Source organism: Mandrillus leucophaeus, unplaced genomic scaffold (genome assembly GCF_000951045.1).
Source record: "Mandrillus leucophaeus isolate KB7577 unplaced genomic scaffold, Mleu.le_1.0 Scaffold178, whole genome shotgun sequence".
NCBI lineage: Eukaryota > Metazoa > Chordata > Mammalia > Primates > Cercopithecidae > Mandrillus > Mandrillus leucophaeus.
The window spans coordinates 664,508-673,201 of NW_012101787.1; positions in this window are offsets into that span (position 1 = coordinate 664,508).

The following is an 8,694-nucleotide window of genomic DNA, read 5'->3' on the forward strand; positions in this document are numbered from 1 at the left end:
GTAATTTAGCTTGATCTTTTTGTATAGTTTAGATCATACTGTATATTCAAATTTGTGGTCTTAATTGTTTTGAAATCTAGCATTGGACCATTTGTAATAGCTCTTGATATTCAGTCTAATGGATGTACCATGATTTATAAACATTCCTTTTTGCTGGACATGTAATTATATAATTTTTTCCATAATTGAAATTTTCAAAAACTAAAATTTTCATATATGAAATTTGAAACTTTTTTTTTTTTGAGATAGAGTCTCACTCTTGTCACCCAGCCTTGAGTGCAATGGCGTGATCTCAGCTCACTGCAACCTCTGGCTCCTGGGTTCAAGCGATCCATCTGCCTCAGCCTCCGGAATAGCTGGGATTACAGGCTCCCACCACCATGCCCAGCTAATTTTTGTATTTTTAGTAGAGATGAGGTTTTACCATGTTGGCCAGGCTGGTCTCAAACTCCTGACTTAGGTGATCCGCCTGCCTTGGCCTCTTAAAGCACTGGGATTACAGGCGTGAGCCACCGCGCCCGGCCTGAAACATCTTGTATTCCCTAACCTGTTAGAGATTATTTCCAGGAGGTTCCCAGAAATGCAGTTACAAGGAAATGTGAACATTTTTAAGGCTCTTGCTACATACTAACACACTGGTTTCTAAAAAGACTGCACCAAATTGCATATGAGCACAGCTTACTAACAAATTTCTGAGTTTTATTTATAATTGTATAAGTAATATCTGTTCTTTATAGGGCATAAAACAATCACAAATTAGAAAAAACATCTAGAGATACTATACAATGTACTATATTTCTCTTTTTGGAACTTTCTGTATTAGTTTTTCAATTTAAAAGCTTAAACTGTTGATAACTATTCTAATACACTCCACCTATTTTACTACATATGCTGCTTCGTAGCCTGCATTCCCCCAACCCGCTCCAAGACAGAGTCTCATTCTCGTTGCCCAGGCTGAAGTGCAATGGCGAGATCTTGGCTCACCGCAACCTCCGCCTTCCGGATTCAAGCGATTCTCCTGCCTCAGCCTCCCAAGTAGCTGGGATTACAGGCATGCGCCACCACGCCTGGCTAATTTTGTATTTCATAGCCTATTTTTTAAACTTAGCAATATATTTGGAACACGTTCTTCTACAACATGACTGAATTAGTTAGTGGTTGTCTAATAATTCATCATATAGCAGGAACTCTGTAACTCTTCAGAAAGTCCCTGATGTGTATATATGCTTTGGAAATAAAATATACTAGATAATTACGAAATGATTAGCTGTTTCTGACAAATACTAAAGCAACTTTATTTTAATGTTGCTTGTTTATACTTGGACATTTGGCATAATACTGGCTCTAAATTTGAGTAGAGAATTAAGAAATATTCTGAAGGATTCACATTTCTAACAATTTTAAACATTTTGTTCACACAATGTAGAATTTAAAACAGTAGTAGAGTGAAAAGAACATGGACTGTGGAGTTCCATCCAAGTTGGAATCCTGACTCCTTTTATGAACTTGAGCAGATAAACTTTTTAATAGTTTCTTTCTCATTCTGACTTGTTTTACAGTACTTCAGCATAAAAATAAATTATGGATTTATTGCCCGACTATTTAATGAATCTCTAAAACAACATTTTTCTACATAGCCACAATATTATCACACCCAATAAGATTATATTTTTAATATTATTTAATGCCATTCCATATTCAGATTTTTCCAATTTTTTTTACTATCCTGTACAACTGGTTTGTCTAAACCAGAGTACAATTCAGGACTGCTGTTTGCATTTGGTTTTATCCCTTAAATCTCTTCTGATCTTGAATGAGCACCCTGTTTAGTGATATTGACTTAATGAAGAGTAGACCCAGTTGCCTTGAGGGTATAATACCTTCTGGATGTTGTGTCTGATTGTTTTTATGTGTAGTCACCTTGTTCTCTCTCCCCTCTATTTCTATGCAAAAGCATTGATTAGACTCAGCATAAACATTTTTGACAAGATTATGTCATAGATAATAAGTACTTAATATCAATAGACATACAATAGCTGGTTTTCCTGATAATTAGAGATAGCTCCTGTGTTCTTCCCCTTTGGACTAATAACTCTGTTTTATTAGTAAGATGGAAGTCATTCTTAAGAATTACATGAGTTGGCGGGGTGCAGTAGCTCACACCTGTAATCCCAGCACTTTGGGAGGCTGAGGTGGGTGGGTCACCTGAGGTCAGGAGTTCAAGACCAGCCTGACCAACATGGAGGAACCCTGCCTCTGCTAAAAAGACAAAATTAGCTGGGCATGGTGGCGCATACCTGTAATTGCAGCTATTCGGGAGGCTGAGACAGGAGAATCACTTGAACCCGGGAGGTGGAGGTTCCAGTGATCCGAGATCGTGGCATTGCACTCCAGCCTGGGCAACAAGAGCGAAATTCTGTCTCAGGAAAAAAAAAAAAAAAGAATTACATGAGTTAAGATGTTACCCATCACACAGTATTCAGTAGATGCAAGCATGCCTTTTCCTACCTTTCTGGAAGTGGGAGCTGGGCAAGGGGATTTCAAAGCATAGATATAAAGTTTATCCTTTTTGGATATTGTCCTCACATTAAAATTCATATGTCAACTTTAAACTTACCTCATTGTAGAGAGGATAGACCATACTTTTGTTAACTGTATACTGTTATATGTTAACATTATAGGTATATGTTAACTGTATACCATACTTTTGTATAGCTGATCCCTGCATAGTGACACCAGGTTAGCACATAAGGGAGATAGCTAACTCAGCCAAACTAGGTGTTTAAGATTTGAAAGTTATGGTGTAAAAATACAATTATTTACAGGTTTGTTTTGATGCTGGTCCAAGGATAGTGGTTCTTAGTTTTCAAACTCTTGTAGCCTATCTTAAACCATGATTGGGGAGTATGTGATTCACTTAAGTGATAAATTATTTAAATGTTAAATAATTTGCAGAGGTTTGTTTGTTTGTTTGTTTTGAGACAGAGTCTCGCTCTGTCGCCCAGGCTGGAGTGCAGTGGCAGGATCTCAGCTCACTGCGACCTCTGCTTCCTGCTTTGAAGCAGTTCTCCCTGCCTCAGCCTCCTGAGTAGCTGGGATTACAGGCGCCCACTACCACGCCCGGCTAAGTTTTTTGTATTTTTACTAGAGATGGGGTTTTGCCATGTTGGCCAGGCTGGTCTTGAACTCCTGACCTCAGGTGATCTGCTCCCCCCTCGACTTCCCAAAGTGCTGGGACTGCAGGCATGAGCCACCGTGCCTGGCGAGAGATTTTTTTAATGTTAAAAACATTTCAAGTCACTGTGTTTATTTTTGGAAAGGATGACATTTATAATACTGATACTTTTAGTTCCCAGTTTTACATGGCTGGTCTTCTGCCTTGCATAGTACTTTGAATAGGTTGAGTTTTTCTAAATGCATAGGTAAGTAGGCAGTTTAATACAAAGATGTTTAATACTACTAGAATTATTTTGCTGTTACTTTTCCTACTGTATACACCTCTTGTTTATCCCTATTCCTCTACAGCTCTCCCCCTCTTTTTTTTTTTTTTTAAAGCTTCTGTATATATAACTAGTAGTTGCTGGTTAGTGTTGCTTGGTTTAAGGATGTCACTGACCACTGTCTGCTGGTTAAAAGATTAGCCATCTTTTTCTTTTTTAAACAAATATAATTCATAAATCAGCTTACCCATAGCTTTATTGGGGAGAATAAAAACAAAGGGAGGGCTGACCTCCCTTTAAACATTACTGCTTCTAAACAGTTCTACTTAGGCAGTAAATAAAAGGAAACCAACTCATTTAATATTGCCGTCTTTGTAATTTTGGGGAAAGTAGCCACAGCTGTTGGCTAAAATGTTTATAAACTATTGGCATATTTTATTTTCTTGTTTTATTCTTCATGATTATCTCAAACACAAATTTTGTAAAACTAAACATATTTACTCTCTATGCTTTCTCCCATTTTTAGGTATTAAAAAGTAATCGAAGTATGAAGAGGACATGGTATCAAGCAGTCATTCAATGACTATAACCTCTACTCCCTTGGGATTGTAGAATTATAACTTTTTAAAAAATGTATAAATTATACCTGGCCTGTACAGCTGTTTCCTACCTACTCTTCTTGTAAACTCTGCTGCTTCCCAACACAACTAGAGTGCAATTTTGGCATCTTAGGAGGGAAAAAGGACAGTTGACAACTGTGGCCCTATTTATTACACAGTTTGTCTATCATGTCTTAAATTTAGTCTTTTCTGTGCCAAGCTAACTGTACCTTATAGGACTGTACTTTTTGTATTTGTTTCTTGTCTATTTTTTAATCTCAGTTATTTTAAATTACCTAGTTGCTACTGCTTCTTTTCTTTTCCTATTAAAGTTTTAGTCTTCCTTTTTTTTTTTTTTTTAAAGAGAAAATGGAACATTTAGGTTAAATGTCTTTAAATTTTACCACTTACAACACTACATGCCCATAAAATATATCCAGTCAGTACTGTATTTTAAAATCCCTTGAAATGATATTATTAGGGTTAAAATTACTTGTATTGTTTCTGAAGTTTGCTCCTGAAAACTACTGTTTGAGCACTGAAACCTTACAAATGCCTAACTAGGCATTTGAGATTTAGCAAGGCTACTTGTTATCTCATGAAATGCCTGTTGCCGAGTTATTTTGAATAGAAATATTTTAAAGTATCAAAAACAGATCTTAGTTTAAGAGAGTTTGGAAAAGGAATTATATTTCTCTTTTTCCTGATTCTATATTCCACAAGTCTTGATGGAATGAAAATACCCTGCTTTATTCTGGTGAGCCTGCTAGCTAATATAAGTATTGGACAGGTAATAATTTGTCATCTTTAATATTAGTAAAATGAATTAAGATATTATAGGATTAAACATAATTTTATACTGTTAGTACTTTATTGGCTGACCTAAATTTATAACCTGTGGAAATTGAGAAAAATGAAGAAACAGGACACATATGTGATGAATTAAAAATATATATAGGTCAATTTTGGTCTGAAATCCCTGAGGTGTTTTTAACCTGCTACACTAATTTGTACACTAATTTATTTCTTGTTTAGTCTAAAAATAGTAATTTGTTTGCAAGTCACTAATAATCATTAAATAAATTATTTTGTTGGCCATAGCCCATAATTTTGTAATTAGTACTAAGTGTATACGTATTTTTGCCACTTTTTCCTCAGATGATTAAGTCAACAGCTTATTTTAGGAAACTATAAAATAATAGGGAAAGAGATTTCACTATTTGCTTCATCAATGGTAGGGGGCGGTGACTGCAACTGTTAGCAGAAATTCACAGAGAATGGGGATTTAAGGTTAGTCAGTAGAGAAACTTGGAAAGTTCTGTGTTAGGATCTGGCTGGCAGAATTAACTTTTTGCAAAAGTTTTATACACAGATATTTGTATTAAATTTGGAGCCATAGTCAGAAGACTCAGATCATAATTGGCTTATTTTTCTATTTCCTTAACTATTGTAATTTCCACTTTTATAATAATTTTGATTTAAAATATAAATTTATTTATTTTTTTAATAGTCAAAAATCTTTGCTGTCGTAGTCTGCAACCTCTAAAATGATTGTGTTGCTTTTAGGATTGATCAGAAGAAACACTCCAAAAATCGAAATGAAATGTTGGTGCAGCCAGATATAAGTAATACAGTTAACAAGCAAAAAGAGTGCTGCCACCTCTTTATGATCGTTTTCTAAGTGAAGAAACATTTGGCTGCGTTCACATAGACCTGTATGTTTTGTTTTCAGTTGAAAACTTGCCTCCTTTGGCAATATTCATAAATGAAGCAGAGTTTTTTTTTTTCTCTTTTTTCCGAATATGTTAGTTTCATTCTTGTAAGATGTATCATGGGTATTGGTGCTGTGTAGTGAACAATGAATTTTAATTAGTATGTGGTTCAGAATATACAATGTTAGGTTTTTAAAAATATCTTGATGGTTCTTTTCTATTTATAATTTCAGACTTTCATAAAGTGTACCAAGAATTTCATAAATTTGTTTTCAGTGAACTGCTTTTTGTTATGGTAGGTCATTCAACACAGCACTTACTCTTAAAAATGAAAATTTCTGATTGTCTAGGATATTGACACATTTCAATTTGCAGTATCTTTTTGACTGGATATATTAACGTTCCTCTGAATGGCATTGACAGATGGTTCAGAAGAGAAACTCAATGAAATAAAGAGAATAATATTTATTCATGGCGATTAATTAAATTATTTGCCTAACTTAAGCAAACTAACTGCTGTGCTTAACTCTCAGTTTGTGCTTAACTCCATTTAACATGAGGTGACAGAAGAGTCTGAGTCTACCTGTGGATTATGTTGGTTTATTTTCAGTGCTTGAAGATACATTCACAAATACTTGGTTTGGGAAGACACCGTTTAATTTTAAGTTAACTTGCATGCTGTAAATGCGTTTTATGTTTAAATAAAGAGGAAGATTTTTTGAAATGTAATGACTTTCTTAAAACTTAAGTGTTACATTGATTTTACATGACTGAGTTCAGGCATGTCTTGACAGAATAGTGACTGATACATCATTATATTTATGTATATTTTGTTTCCTAATGTCTTGCAATCTTTTAGACAGCAGGTATTAAATGTGTAGAGCTAGAAATGAATGACCAGTCTCACCTATAAAACTTTTTTTTTTTGAGATGGAGTCTTGCTCTGTCCCCCAGGCTGGAGTGCAGTGGTGTAATCTCAGCTCACTGCAACCCTCACCGCCTGGATTCAAGTGCGGATTCAGGGACTCCTGGATTCAAGGACTCCTGCCTCAGTCTCCAAGTAGCTGGGATTACAGGCATGCGCCACCATGCCCAGCTAATTTTTGTATTTGTAGTAGAGATGGCGTTTCACCATGTTGGCCAGGCTGGTCTCGAGCTCCTGACCTCATGTGATCCTCCCGCCTCCGCCTCGAAAAGTGCTGGGATTACAGGCATGAGCCACTGCGCCCGGCCAGTCTCACCTGTATTTTACTTTGTATAGTCCCCATTGTTCATCTGAGTCTGGTGGTTTTATTAACCAGGATAATAACACCTGTTAATGTTTGTTTTTTAGATACTTCCTCGATCTTTCAGGTCTAGCTGGAGAATAACTTTAAAAAGATTGTTCCTAAATTCAAGTGGCAATTTTTATTTCTTGTTTTGGGGTACATTGGGCTTTATATGTTTTTACACTTTTGTGGAAAATTTTAAGCAGATATGAAATCAGACAGTAATAAACTCCAAGTACCAGTTACTCAGTGTCAACAATTATCAACTATAGCTAATCTTGTTTCATCCATAATCTACTCATCTTCCCCCAACAACCCCCCCACATTATTTTGAAGCAATCCTAGAAAACATACACTTTTTTTTTTTTTTTTTTTTTTTGGAGACGTAGTCTCGCTCTGTTGCCCAGGCTGGAGTGCAGTAGTGTGATCTCAGCTCACTGCAGGCTCTGCCTCCCTGGTTCAAGCCATTTTCCTGCCTCAGCCTCCCAAGTAGATGGGACTACAGGCGCCTGCACCATGCCCGGCTAATCTTTTTTATTATTTTATTTTATTTATTTATTTGTTTATTTATTTTAGTAGAGATGGGGTTTCACGGTGTTAGCCAGGATGATCTCGATCTCCTGACCTCGTGATCTGCCCGCCTCAGCCCCCCAAAGTGCTGGGATTACAAGCATGAGCCAGCGCGCCCGGCATTTGCTGCTTTAATAAGTATTTCAGTATGTATTTTTAAAAGATAAGGACTCCTTAAAACATACCCAACAAATACCATTATCACATCAAAAAATTTATAATTTCCTGATATTCAGATATTTAGTTTTTGTAAACAGTTTGAGTGAAGATCCAATGGAAGTTCATATATTGATGAAGAGTCCCACTCTTTTTTCATTGCAATGTATGAAGAAAATAACTTTTTTGCCTTGTAGTTTTCTAGATACTGCAGTTGCATCCCTTTCATATCATTTAACAAATTTCTGTGTCCTTTATATTTCCTATAAATTTATTTTGGATCCACAGACATAAGCAGATTCAGATAGTTGTTTTGTTGGATGGGGACAGTATTTATAGGTGGTGGTATTCTTCCATCAGGTGACACATAATGTGTACTTGTCTGTTCTTGAACTGTTAAGTCACTATTGATCAGTGCCTAGATCCATCAATTAAATAGGGAATACAGAATTACAGTATTTTTTTTTCATTTGTTTGCTGCAGTAGAGAAACTTGGTCTCTTGGTTATCTAGTGGGAATGGGGGTGTGTGTGTATAGTTTGTATAGGAAAGATAAGGTAAATGCTTCTTTCCCTTTATTTATAAGCTTCAAAATGAGCTGCATCACTATGATCTTCCAGTAGTGACTAGTTTTGTATTTTTTCCTTTTTATTTTATTTTTTAGCTGTGCTCTATGAGCCTTCATATTAATTTTTTTTCCTTTCCTGGAGAAATCTGAAAACAGTTTTTTTCCCAAATTAAAAAAAAAATCACAGCACATCTAAGGAATGGGATGCAAAAGGGAATATAGGAGTGATAGAAACTAGTGAGAAAATTTATACACTCATGCAGGCAAACTAGGATAGAGGGTGGATAATTAATACAGTATCATAACTGATGGCTGGAGAATTAGATTTTTAAAATTATTTTTGAATTGAGATGGGGTCTTTTTTTTCTTTTTTTTTTTTTTT